Source organism: Sorex araneus, chromosome 1, assembly GCF_027595985.1.
Source record: "Sorex araneus isolate mSorAra2 chromosome 1, mSorAra2.pri, whole genome shotgun sequence".
In the NCBI taxonomy this organism is placed as follows: domain Eukaryota; kingdom Metazoa; phylum Chordata; class Mammalia; order Eulipotyphla; family Soricidae; genus Sorex; species Sorex araneus.
In genome coordinates, this window is record NC_073302.1 from 123089527 (window position 1) to 123104772 (window position 15246).

Sequence of the window (15246 nt, forward strand, 5' to 3'; positions counted from 1 at the left end):
ACTGAATGCAAGCTCTTCCATATAGTGTACATGCACAGGGGATGATTCCAGTGTGGTTTTTAATGTGAATAATAAACAACATAATATGCCTAGAAGACTAAATGCCTCTCCACATTCCTCACACGTGTAAGGGCTTATTCTTATATAATTGTTTGTAAATAGGAATAAATGAGACCCGTCTAAATCCCCGTATATACTTTCTCACAATAAGAGAACTTCCCTTCATAGCATGTTTTATTTTGCTGAGTAAGAATAACAGACTGAATGGGAGTTGTCCCCTATAGAAAACTCAAAGGGTGTGGAACCTCTTACTTTCTGGTTATCTTCATTAAAAATTCCCTCCATCAATCAGCCAGGATGGGAGATGTGTGCTGAAAGTAGATAATAGACCAAACATGATGACCTCTCAGTGTCTTTGTTGCAAGACATAATGCCCAAAAGTAGAGACAAACATCAATGTGAAAGGGTTCCATTTGAACAGGTCAGTCTTGGGGGGGAAACTCCAAATAATAACAGTAAGTTTTTGTTGAAATATTGAAGGTTCTTAATGTAACAGCCACCTCTGGACTATGAGCAAAGCAAAAGCCCCACGCTGGCCAACGTGGCGTGGAGTACACCATACTATGAGGCGCAGGAAGGGGGATGAGGGGGAAAAATTTAAAAAAAAAAATGGAAAAGGAAAAAGAGAAAAAAAAGAGAGAGAGAGAGTTATGTCAACTATAGTGAGTTTTGTGTTGAATTATGGAATGTAATCAAGGTAAAGAAAAAAATGAAGTGAAATTCATTAGTTATACAGTAGGGGGTAGGGGGTGGGGGCGGGGGGTAAACTGGGGTTTCTGGTGGTGGAATTTGGGCACTGGTGAAGGGATGGGTGTTTGAATATTGTATAACTGACATATAAACCTGAGAACTTTGTAACTTTCCACATGGTGATTTAATAAAAATTAAAAAAAAAAAAGTAGAGACAAAGTATGGGGAATATTGTCTGCCATGGAGGCAAGGGGAGGGTAGGAAAGGGGGGGTATACTGGGGATATTGATGGTGGGGAATGTGCACTGGTGGAGGACTGGGAGTTTGATCATTGTGATTGTAACCCAAACATGAAAGCTTCTAACTATCTCACAGTATCACTGTATCACTGTCATCCCATTGCTCTTCGATTTGCTCGAGCGGGCACCAGTAACATCTCCATTGTGAGACTTGTTACTATTTTTGGCTGGAGCAATAGCACAGCTGGTAGAGCATTTGCCTTGCAAGTGGCCAACCCGGGTTTGATTCCCAGCATCACATGTGGTCCCCCAAGTACCTCCAGGAGTAATTCCTGAGCGCATGAGCCAGAAGTAACCCCTGTGCATCGCCAGGTGTGATCTCAAAAATTAAAAAAAAAATCTGAGTACATAAGCCTTAATTTAATGTACCAAATACAATCTCCCGGTGATTCAGTAAATTTTTTAAAAAATTCCCTCCATTGACTGGCCCACATCCCCAAAAAACAAAAGCAACCGGTGTTGGCATGGATGTGGGGAGAAAGGGACTCTCCTTCACTGCTGGTGGGAATGCCAACTGGTTCAGCCCTTTTGGAAAACAATATGGACGATTCTCAAAAAGTTAGAAATTGAGCTCCCATTTGACCCAGCAATACCACTCCTGGGAATATATCCCGGAGAGGCAAAAAGGTATAGTAGAGATGACATCTGCATTTCCATGTTCATTGCCGCTCTGTTTACAATAGCCACAATATGGGAAAAACCAGAGTGCCCGAAAACAGATGATTGGCTAAAGAAACTCTGGTATATTTACACAATGGAATACTACGTAGCTGTCAGAAAACATGAAGTCATGAAATTTGCATATAAGTGGATCAACATGGAAAGTATCATGCTGAGTGAAATGAGTCAGAAAGAAAGAGACAGACATAGAAAGATCGCACTCATATGTGGAATATAAAGTAGCTGAGAGGTACAAGCTTACAATGTTGCGATTCCTGGCAGACATTTCTCTGGACTTAGTTATTAAAATACTAAAATACAGAAATCCAAAACTATGCTGCTGCTAGTGCGGCCTCCTGAGAATCTCTTCATTCTCAGCAATGGAAAACAAATTACCAAATGCTTTCTTTTCAGCAGATCGACTTTAGGGGGGAGAAACTCCAAATCAATAATAGTGAATTTTTTTTGTTTAAATATTGAATGTAATCAAAGTAAAGTGAAAGTAAAGTGAAATTTACCAGTTACACATGCGGGGTGGGGGGCTGGGGAGGTGGGGGGGAGGGGGGAGGTATATCGTGATTCTTAGTGGTGGAATATATGCACTGGTGAAGGGATGGGTGTTTGAGCATTGTATAACTGAGACTTTAACCTGAACGCTTTGTAACTTTCCACATGGTGAATTAATAAAAGAATTTAAAAAAAAAATTCCCTCCATTTTGAACATTCCCATATCTATTAATATGGCAATGTTCACAGAGTTCTTTTCCACAGTGCTGACAATCATAGACATTCCTACTGACTGGCTGATTCCCATCTCAAACCTATTGCAGATTTCCTTTCCTAACCCAATGGCTAAAATGGTGATTCCTTGTTTTTAAACTAGTTTCTAATCTTTAAGGATTGCGATATTCACTATCCACAGGTGTTCTTGTTCCAGCTGAGGAGTCAGACCAGGTATCAACATAGATTACCCTATCGTGCTCAGGATCCTGAGCCTCACCTCTCTGCAGGGGCTTCTCTGAGAGGGATGAAGCTCACAATTACATCAGGGAAGGTCACTGAGTCATAAAGACAATTTTTCAAATTGTGAGTCACCATCTTTCAGCCTGTGTAATTTCCAGTCATGGCTTATCTGCATTCCAGACAGTGGATTGCTTTAGCCCTGGCAACAACTTCAACACCTAATGGTTGCTATGACTTTTGAACTGGCAGGGTCAGAAGCCCAGTCTTAGGGAAAGACCCAACAAGTTTGACCTCCACATGCGTCTGGAGATGAGTGACAATTCTCTTCACATCATTATATTGCCCTTGCCCTATTTAAGCCAAAGTGTGAGTTCTGAGGCCAGGGATGCAGCTCAGTGGTAGAGTACTTGCCTAGCAGGTGTGACACTGTGAGTTGGGTCACCAGGACTCAACACAACAGCATACTTTGTAAACCACCTAAAGAGCTGGTCCTAAGCAAGAGAGACAAAGAGCAGAATTTTTTTTCTTCTGGAGAGAGATCACAAAGGTTCCATTGGAACCTTGAGTACCTGACACATATATTTAATCAGACACGTACATACCCCATTCAACTTCCAGGCACTTTATAACCCTTTCAATGTGATGAGCTTGGCAGACTAAATTAAAAGTTAGACCATCATCAGAAGACTCTTCACAGTTCCAAGTCCAAATCTTCCTCTAATATCCATTTTCCATCCTAAATCTGCCTTAACTTAAATCTCACTATGGGTTTCAAAGAAATCTGAAACGCATAACTTGCACCCCAAAATGCAAAGTCACCTGAAAAATTAATGATCTTATTTTTCAGTTCATCAGAGACATGTTGCTATGTTGGGTTCACCCATAGAGACTTTTTCTACTACAAAATTCTTAATGTAAACACAATCTGAAAAGTCCTTTGGACCACATACAGGGATGGGGACAACCAGTCTGCAAGCCATGCAGGGTTTAGGAAATTATGTGGTCTGGCTCAACTATGAGACAGAATAGACTTCATGTTCGTAGACTGCGCCCCATCTGCCTGTATTATATAGACATCTCAGATGATGTTTGAAATTTACAAGTGGCCCTTGGAAACAACAAAATTCCTCACCCCTGATTTCAGGTTGCCAGTATTAGGATATGGATATATTAGCAGGAAAGGGCATGATGCAACCTATCTAGCTATTGCTTAACTTTCCTTCTTATCGTCATGCTCAGACTTAGCCCAGAACTCTCTTAACCCCTTGGATTTGCACTTTGCACACTCAGTGCCTCAAAAGTCAGACTAATTTCAAGAAGTGGTTCATGTCTCTTCAAGAAATGCTTCCTCTTCACAGACCAGGATATGGCTTATATATGCATGCTAGAGTCTCTTATACTTACCCTTATTGTTACCATATTGATTGGCCATTACCTGAATTCACTACGGACTTCAAAGTATACAGAGAAGACTTACAGAGATTTGTATCTCTTACTGAACATAGTCCCTAAAATCAAGAAGTCACTCAATCACTCATGAATGATGTTCTCTCTGTCAATGTGTTTCCTCGGCTGTGTTCAATCTGGAAGAATTTGAGGCTCAAGTACTTAGACAGAGGCAGGTAAGGCATCCCTGAGAAAAATGCACATCTGGGCAGTCATGTGTAAGAAGTCGGTTGCCTTCCCCATCCACGGTTACCTCACCAGCTGCATAGTCAACCACAGAAACCACAAAAATGGGGAAATGATAGGGTGGAGTAAGGTGGAAAGAGAATTTTCCAAAGCGTCACTTCTCTGATAAATATCTTCATTTACTTTTGTCTGTTCACATAAATTTTTATTTTCAACTTTTTTGATTAAAATTTAACCTTACTTCCGAATTCAAATGGCTATTGGCATCTGACTGTAATTTGAATGCGGCAGCTGTTCAGACAAAAAGTAATGCATAAAATATGGTGGGTCTGAAGAATGTGTTAACACTTTTCAAGACACTGGTAAATCCAAGTATGAGGCTAACGATGTGCAAAGCCCTTGAGGTTTGAAAATAAGAAAGTTTCAGTGCTGAATTCTCTACAAACACTTGAGTTAATCTAATGACCCCTACTTTGCAAATTGTGAGGACCAATTTGTCTCTACTCTGAAAAAAAAATCTCATTAAGAATGAGAAGAGAACTTACAAAGGTTCTGAAGGACCTTTTCTTTTTTAATGACAAATCAGGTGCTGCAAAGGGTCAACTACACTAGTCATTACATTCAAATGCCAAACAATCAAGAAACATGATTAGTTTAAAGATGGTTTTCTATAAGTAATAGTGAATTATTAATTTCAGGGTCTAAATAGTCATTTGTTTAATTAAGTAGAAGGTCAATAAATGCTGTAGAATAAACCGATGAATATGTTATAGAATATTCTTTTTACATATAAACAAACCATTGTTAATAAACTTAATAAATAAAGTAAACTTTCACAAACTTAGTTGTGAAGATGCAAATGTATGTATGAGTAATTCTTAGTATCTTTTTTAATAAAATAAAATCTCTGGTGAGATAATAATTGAACTTAAGCCAAAGCCATGTGTAATGATAACACATTGAGACTAATTATTAAATTTGAGATAAGTCAAAGGTATTACACTCCTACTATATTTATCATTGTTCTATTAATGCTCAGAAATTCAATTACACAAAAAAATCAAAGTAAGAAGTACAAACATTCATGAGGAGGAACCAAATGAACATTACTGGCAGATAAAATGATTGCAAATCTGGAAAACTCAAGGACTCAGGCTTTTTAATACAGAAACAAATATACAGAGATTTTATTAAGGTCTTTGATTATAATACTTCCTTAGATTCTAGTTAAGGTAATATTATTACATTAGCATTTATAGTATTGATGTCCCACCATACCCAAGGATCCAAGTCTTCCCTGCTTCCTCCCCACTGTTAATCAGTTTTGTAATCCAAGGTCAGGGATTTGATTATAAGTTTTTCATAATTTGAGGTGATTTCTTCAAATATGTATTGAACCTATATTTAACACTTTCTTGCTCTTAAGTCTTTTAAGAAACCCAGACATACGTAATTTAACAAAAAGATACCTCACATCCTAATCCTTCGTCTGGTCCTTAGAAAGAATAATATTGAATATTTGATATAATCATCTATATTATGTTGCCAAAATTTGGGAGTATGATTGGGACCACACCTCAAGGGTTACTTCTGACTCTTTACTCAGGAATCAAGGAATCAGTCCTGGAAGTGCTCAGGGAACTATATGGAATGCCAGGGATTCAACCAGTGTCTGCCATATGCAAGGTAGGTGCCCTCTCCACTGGACAATAGCTCCAGCCCCTATCATGCTGCTATTCTTAGAGATGTGTTGAGAGCTCAGAGTAAAATCTCAGTCTCTAAGAAGCATTCTTGGGAAGCACCTGCCCTTGGTTTAGTCCCTGGTGTTACCACATGTGCCAAGCACAATCCTGGCAGCTCTGCTAGAAGCTTTTTTAAGTCTAGACGTTTTGCTGTCTGTGATCTCATTACCACCAATAATATCCAGGCACACCTCAGCTAGATGAAAAGATGAGGGCCAAAGAAGTAAGACACTAACCTTGCAAGTGGCTGATCCCAGTCTGAGTCTTTAGCACCATATATGATCATCTGTACAACCCCTGAGCACAAAGACAGTAATAGTCCCCAATCACCAATGGGTGTGAATCATCCCCTTCTTCTTTCAAAAGAATACAAAGAAAATAGTAGATGAAATCTTGCCTTTTGCTATTATTGGTAAGGAACAAGAAGGTGTTATATTAAAAGAAATTAGTCAGAGGGAGAAGGACAAATGCAGGAAAATCTAATTCATTTGTGACACAGAGAGACAACAAAATAAAGTATGGAAGTGGAAACTTCTTTTTTTTAAATTTTTTAAAAATTTATTGAATCACCGTGAGATAGTTACAAGTTTTCATGTTTGGGTTACAATCTCACAATGATCAAACACCCATCCCTCCACCAGTGCACATTCCCCACCACCAATATCCCTGGTATACCCCCCCTTTCCCACCCTCCCCTTCCCTCTATGGCAGACAATATTCCCCATACTCTCTCTCTACTTTTGGGCATTATAGCTTGCAACACAGACACTGAGAGGTCATCATGTTTGGTCCATTATCTACTTTCAGCATGCATCTACCATCTCAACTGGTTCCTCCAGCCATCATTTTCTTAGGGATCCCTTCTCTATTCCATCTGCCTTCTCCCCTCTGCTCATGCAGCAGGCTTCCAGCTATGGGGCAACCCCCCGTCCCTGGGTGTCAGCCTCATATGATGTTACCCTATACTCCACAAATGAGTGCAGTCCTTCTATGTCTGTCCCTCTCTTTCTGACTCATTTCACCTAGCATGATACTTTCCATGTTTATCCATTTATAAGCAAATTTCATGACTTCATCTCTCCTAACAGCTGCATAGTATTCCATTGTGTAGATATACCAAAGATTCTTTAACCAGTCATCTGTATTAGGGCACTTGGGGTGTTTCCATATTTTGGCTATTGTGAACAGTGCTGCAATAAATATATCAATAAAGATGTCATTTCTACTATACTCTTCTTCATCCTTGGGATATATTCCCAGAAGTGGTAGCTCAATTTCTAGTTTTTGAAGGATTGTCCATATTGTTTTCCAGAAAGTCTGGACCAGTCGGCATTGAACCAACAGTGAAGGAGCGTCCCTTTTTCCCCACATCCACGTCAGCACTGGTTGTTTTTGTTCTTTTGAATGTGTGCCAGTCTCTGTGGTGTGAGACGATATGTCATTGTTGTTTTGATTTGCATCTCCCTGACGACTAGTGACATGGAGCATTTTTTCATGTGCCTTTTAGCCATTTGTATTTATTTTTTGAGGAAACTTCTGTTCAGTTCTTCTCCCCAGTTTTTGATGGGGTTGGAGGTTTTTTTCTTATACAATTCTACAAGTACCGTGTATATCCTGGATATTAATCCCTTATCAGATGGGTATTGGGTAAATATTCTTTCCCATTCTGTGGGCTCTTTCTGTATTTTGGTCACTGTTTCTTTTGAAGTGCAGAAGCTTCTTAGTTTGATGTATTCCCATTTGCTTATGTTTGCTTCCACTTGCATGGTCAGTGCCATTTTGTCCTTAAAGATGCTTTTAGCATCAGTGTCATTGAGAGTTCTGCCTACATTTCCTTCTATGAACCTTATAGATTCATGTTTGATATTGAGGTCTTTAATCCACTTTGATCTGACTTTCGTGCCTGGCATTAGACAGGACAGAGGTCAGAGTTCATTTTTTTGCAGGTAGCTATCCAGTTTTTCCAGCACCACTTGTTGAAGAGGCTTTCCTTCTTCCACTTCACATTTCTTGCTCCTTTATCAAAGATTAAGTGGCCATATATTTGGGGGTCTGTGACAGGAAGTTCAACTCTTTTCTATTGGTCTGCAGGTCTGTTGTTATCCCAATACCATGCTGTTTTAATTACTACTTCTTTGTAGTAGAGTTTGAAATTGGGGAAGGTGACACCACCTATCTTCTTTTTTCCAGGATTTAACTATTCGTGGGGGTTAATTGTTCCATATAAATTTCCAGAATATTTTGCCTATTTCTTTGAAAAATGCCGTGGGTATCCTGATAGGGACTGCCTTAAATTTGTATAGTGCTTTGGGAAGTATTGCCATTTTGATAATGTTAATTCTCCCTATCCATGAGCAGGGGATGTTTCTCCATTTCCTAGTGTCCTCCTTTATTTCTTGAAGTAGTGTTTTGTAATTTTCCTTGTATAGGACCTCCTTCACCTCTTTGGTTAAGCTGATTCCAAGGTACTTGATTCTATTAGGTACTATTGTGAACGGGATTGTTTTTTTAATGTCTCTTTCTTCTCTTTCATTATTTGTATATAAGAAAGCCATGGACCTCTGGGTATTGATTTTGTAGCCTGCCACTTTACTATATCAACTTATTGTTTCTAGGAGCTTTTCTGTAGAGTCTTTAGGGTTTTCCAAGTATAGTATCACATCATTTGCAAAAAAGTGATAACTTGATCTCTTCCTTTCCTATCTGTATGCCCTTGATATCTTTTTTTTTGTCTAACTGCTATGGCCAGGACTTCCAGTACAATATTGAATAGGAGTGGCGAAAGCGGGCCACCTTGCCTTGTTCCCGATCTTAGAGGGAAGGCTTTCAGTTTTTCCCATTGAGAATACTTGCCGTGGGCTTTTGGTAGATGGCTTTGACTATATTGAGGAAAGTTCCTTCGATGCCCATTCTGCTGAGAGTTTTCATCATAAACGGGTGCTGAATTTTGTCAAATGCTTTCTCTGTATCTGTTGATATGATCATATGGTTTTTATTATTTCTTTTATTAATATGATGAATTATGTTGATTGACTTGTGAATGTTAAATCATCCTTGCATCCCTGGGATGAATCCTACTTGGTCATGGTATATGATCTTTTTGATGAGTCGTTGGATTCTATTTGCTAACATTTTGTTGAGGATCTTTGCGTCTGTGTTCATCAGGGATATCGGTCTGTAATTCTCTTTCTTTGCGATATCTTTGTCTGTTTTTGGTATCAGGGTGATAATTTGTTTCATAGAAACTGTTTGGAAGTGTCTTTGATACTTCAATTTCCTGGAAAAGCTTAAAGAGGATTGTGAGTCAGTCCTCTTTAAAGGTTTGGAAGAATTCACTAGTAAATCCATCTGGGCCAGGACTTTTGTGATTGGGTTCAATTTTTTTTTTATTACCAGTTCAATTTCTTTGATGGTGATAGGTCTGTTCAGATACCCCAGTTCTTCTTGGTTCAGCCTTGGGAGGCTATAGGAGTCTAAGAATTTATCCATTTCCTCGAGGTTTTCATGTTTCGTGGCATAAAGATTCTCAAAGTAATCTCTGAGGAACCTTTGAATTTCTGTAATTTCCATTGTAATGTCCTCCATTTCACTTCTAATTTCGTTTATTAGGGTTTTCTCTCTCCCTTTTTTTGTGAGTCTTGCTAGAGGTTTATTGATCTTGTTTATTTTCTCAAAGAACCAGCTCTTGGTTTCATTGATCTTTCGGATTGTTTTTTTGGTTTCCATCTCATTAATTTCTGCTCTGAGTTTTATTATTTCCTTCCTCCTGTTCGGGTTGGGCTCCTTTTGTTGGTCCTTCTCCAAGCTCTTAAGCTGTGAGGTTAGGTTACTTATGTGGGCTCGCTCCTCCTTCCTGAGGAATGCTTGTAGAACTATTAACTTTCCTCTTAATACAGCTTTTGCTGTGTCCCATAGGTTTTGGTAATTCATGTCTTTATTGTCATTCGTTTCCAGGAGTCTTTTGATTTCCTCTTTGATTTCCTTTCTAAGCCACTCATTGTCCCATAGTGAGCTGTTTAATTTCCAGGTATTTGGTTTCATTTTCTGTTTGTGTGTGTGATTTATTTCTAATTTCACCGTATCATGGTCTGAGAAGATCATTGATACAATCTCTATCTTCTTAAATTTATGGAGGTATGTTTTGTGGCCCAGCATGTGGTCTATCTTGGAGAATGTTCCATGCATACTTGAGAAGAATGTATATTCAGCTTTTTGAGCATGAAGTGTCCTATATATATCTACTAAATCCCTTTCTTCCATTTCTTCCCTCAGATGCTGTATGTCCTAGCTAAGCTTGAGTCTGGTTGACCTATTAAGAGGTTATAAAGCAATATTGAAGTCTCCTACTGGTATTGTGTTGCTATCAATGTCTTTCTTCAAGTCTATGAGTAGTTGTTTTAAGTACTTTGCTGGTCCTTCATTAGGTGCATATATATTTAGTATTGTTAGTTCTTCCTGTTGTACAGATCCCTTTATCAATAAGAAATGCCCTTCACTGTCTCTTGTGACCTTCTTCAGTCTGAAATCAATGTGGTTTGATACTAAGATGGTTACACCAGCTTTTTTATGGGAGTTGTTTGCCTGTAGGATTGTTTTCCAGCCTTTGACTTTGAGCCTGTGTTTGCTCTGACTATTGAGATGTGTTTCTTGCAAGCAGCAGAATGTTGGGTTCAATTTTCTAATCCATCCTGCCACTCTGTATCTTTTAATTGGTGCGTTTAACCCATTGACTTTGAGAGAGATTTTGTTATGAAGTTTTGTCCCATTTTTCTGCTGAAGTTGGTGTATTTGAGGGTCCTGTCTTGTCTTAAAGTATTAAGTTGTTCTTGTAACCATGGTTTCGACTCTATGAAGTTTCTGAGCTGGTGTTTATCTGTGAAACTGTGTGTTTTTCCTTCTGTTATGAATGAGAGTCTAGCTGGGTAAAGTATTTTTGGTGAAGTGTTTATTTCATTGAGTTTTTTCACTATATCCCACTACTGTTTTTGGGCCATGAGGGTTTCATCAGACAAGTCGGCTGTGAATCTTAAGGATGCTCCTTTATAGGCAATTTCTTTCTTTGGTCTTGCTTCTTTCAGGAATTTGTCTCTATCTAAGGTTTTGGTAATTTTGATCAGGATGTGTCTTGGGTATTTTTATTTGGATTTCTTCTAGCTGGTACTCTTCGGGCTTCCTGAATGTGGTCACATGTTTCTTCAGCTCTGGAAACATCGTAGTAATGATGTCTGTGACAGTCTCTTCTTCATCAGGGTTTTCTTCCTGTCCCTCTGGGATGTCAATAATTCTTGTATTGCTCCTTTTGGCTTCATCACGATCTTCTCTTGCCATCTGTTCCCAAATTTTCAGTCTCTTTTCATTTTCTGTTGTTTTCTAAAGAGTCTCTGGACTTCATCTTCGAGCTCACTAATTCTGTCCTCAGCAACTGTTACTCTGCTGATGAGGCCGTCCGGTGAGTTTTTTAATTGTCCTACCAGGTTTTTCACATCTGACATTACCATTTGTATTTTCCGCATCTCTACCTTCAAATCTTCTTGTATTTTATTGGTATTGCTTTCCATTGTTTCTTTTAGCTCCCTAAACATCTTCAGTAGCTCCTTTCTAAATTCCTTGTCAGAGAGGTTGTATAGCACTTCATTGCTGTTGGGGTCTTCTGGGCTAGCCTCTTCAACAAGTAAGCTTGGTAGGGATCTGCGTTGCTCTACCATTGTGACCTATGTGGCTCAGACCTTCACACTCACTGGTATTATTCTGTTCATGATGCAGTATTAATGTAGGTGGGCTTAATGAGATATTGGTTAATTGTATTTCTGTTGGTTAAGCTAACCTGGTGAAAGGTCTAGCTAAAAGAGTAACTTCTGGTTCTTGTGGAATAGGGAGAGAAGAGAAAAACTCGCAGCCACTCATGCGGCCGCGACCCTGGGCAGGAGCCCCGACCCGGGCTGGTTACCTGAATTGGGTGGCAGAGAGTGCATGGAACGATCAGCTTTGGATGCGGTGCTGTGTCCCTCAATTCCCGTCTCCTGAAGATCAAGGATGAAAACCGGCTTTCCTGAGAACCGGGCAAAAACGAAGCCCCTGGGCAGGAGCCCCGAGCCGGGCTGGTACCTGAATTGGGTGGCAGAGAGCACACGGAACGATCGGAAGTAGATAACTTCTAATGAAAACAAACCTTTATACTCTGACACCAAACAGGCTGCTTGGAAATAGAGGATGAGGAGGGATGGGACAGATTGAAAAGGGACCTAGGGACAGTAGTAAGCAGTCCCTTCTTCGACGCTAGTAGAAGTTGCAGAAAGTAGCATTGTTCTCTAAAAGTATAAACATTAACACTATGATTCACCATGTTACAATAATAATAATATCAACAAGTAAAATAAATAAATACTATGCCAAAAGTTTCTCAGAAAAGGAAAGTCTGAATAAATGGCTTTACATTTCTCATTCTCTTTCCCTTTCATTCTCATGCTCAGAAAATACAAGACAGAACAGTATATCTTCTAGCTATTGCAACTAAGCAACAACTATTGACATTTAGTCAATAAATATTATTTACTCTCATGCTTTGTCCCTTGCGTTGAGTTGACAAATCTAGGAAGAACACAGCTGGGTGATACTAGTGCCTGCTGGAGTGACTTGGTCATCTGCCAGTAGACAAGAATCAATTGATGCAAATGGCGGCATTCCACTGGGAATATCACCACTCTGTGAAATTCCTATCTTGCTCCTGAGACTAACAGCTCGTCAGGCCTTCCCTTTTCACAGTAGAGGCACATGAGGGCAAGCAGGACAGAGACCTCCTGGAGCTTAAGCTTAGATTTGACGCTCATTACTTCCACTTCATCATGCTAGTTAAGCAGATCATATGGACAAATGGAGAATCAATGAGGAAAACTATACGTGTTTTACTGGGAAAACTCCAAATGATAAAGTAAAGCTTGTAGAAAGATAAAGTGAAACAAAATCAGACTATAATGCAATATACCCCATCAGACATGAATACATATTTATAAACTTATAAATCTGTAAGTTGATAAGTTTATTGCTTACATTTATAGGGCTGAACCATTGTCCTTGTTTGAGCATATCTCTTTGCCTCATCCATACAGCAGCAGACCCACAATCACCTCTCTCTATTGTTTAATAAAATTGATTTTGCTTACAATTCAAGATACTGGGATCCTTCAAGGAAGAAAAAGTGGTTGAGTTATGGATGGATTCAAATATTTATAAACTCTTTTGTTGACCATCAAAGTAAAAACACTTACTCAATCACTTGTTACCTAAATTGCAGAATGAGAATAAACTACTTATCTTCTCAGCATAGCATTTAAGCTTTAGCCTTCACTATTATTCACCCAACTCTGAAGTACCATATACATCCCCAGGCCAATAACAGTCACAAGAAGATTGTCAAGCATGGATGGGATGAGAGCCATCTCTCTCATATTCTATGAAATAAAGGTGGTAACATAGGTACCTGGACAAAGACAAAGGGTGACAAACACAAAAACATTCGCCAAAGAAAGGTCAATTAAGAAGTTATAAAATTACACTATTAGAAAGCTAGTATGTTTAGGAAAAAGTTTTGATTTCAGTACTTTTTACTAGACAGTGACTGGTAATGTGAGTACATGAAAATAAAAGTTCCATCTGCTTGTTTTGTGTTATTTTCCTTTGGGTTAGAGGTACATAGCAAAAGAAGTAAATAAAGTAATTCTCAATATAATTGAGAGTAGTAATTCTTAGAATTGATGTATCTGTTTTTTTGAAGTCTACTTTTATAAAATCTTGAGACTGATTATTAAAAATGAGATATTGTTATTCTCCATTCAGTTTCTGATTTATTTCTTATGATATTGGTGAAAGAAGTGTTCAGAGCTTCCCAAACTTTTACCATTCAACCCAACCGCCATCATCTTTGGTGACATGGGTCACACCCCAATTCTTCCTGACACTTCGTCTCCATACCCTATAAGAAAACCAGCCCCGTCCCACCTCAGCACAGGCGTCCATCATTACTCAGAGCTGGAATCATGCCCCTGACTCTGCTTCAGCTACTTGCACCCTAAGCTGTGTGGCATTTGCAGGCACAAAGCAAAGCTATTGCTCATGCCAAACACTTCACACATCCATATCCCCTGCTATAAACTGACAGGTTCTTGTGTATCCCTGACTGCCTTCAGGGCCTTCCTACTGTTGGTATCTCATACCTAGCTCCATCTTCCTATCTCACCGAAAAACCCTGACAAGGCAGTGGTGATGGTGAGAAATCAGAGTATTAAATTGTTGCTGGAGGAGAGGTGGGGACATCGAAAGCAGCCCTGTGATGCACCAGAAACATTAGCAGTCACCTCCTGGCAGGGAAGGAAAAGAGCAACACTCAGCTGAATCCATCAGAGAGCTTCTGAATGGTAAGTACAGAAATTCACCCTCAGAACACAACAGATACAATATAAATGCAGCATGAAGTTCACCAAGTTTAATGAGTGAAGACCAGCTTTTGTTGTCTCTTGAACAATGACACAAGAGACATCATGATCAGGCTTTTTAATTAGATCAAATAAACAAGTAGTCAGTAAAGCACAAGAAAGTTTGAGTGGGAATGAAAGCACTAGCATCAGAAGTGACAGAACTGAAGCGTCTCATCAGTTAAATAAAAGACTCAGTAAGGCCTTAGCAACAGAGGGATAGAGCTGAGGAATGAATTGGTAAACTCCAAGATAAAAATTAAGAAAAATCCAGTAAAGAACAGAAGACAGGAAAATTCTGAAGAGAAACAAACTGTCCACCAGAGAACTATGGGTTGAGTTCAAAAGGAATAGTACACAAATTATAGAAATCCCTGGAATTAAGGGCAAAAGAATATAATTAAGAGACCAGAGACAGATACTCAGGAGTACAGACAGAAAGTTAATCAACATAGTAGCTAAGGAAAAGAATGAAATGGAACAAGGAAACCTCTCCAACAAATCTTGAGAAAACTCATAGGTTAAAAAAAAAAAACTCATATCCTATCTCACTTCATGCACAGAAGTTTAATTTGTAATTGTTTAAATATTGAATGTAATCAAAGGAAAGTGAAATTAAAGTGAAATTTACCAGTTACACATGCGGGGTGGGGGCTGGAGAGTGGGGGAAGGGGGAGGTATATCGTGATTCTTGGTGGTGGAACATGTGCACTGGTGAAGGGATGGGTGTTT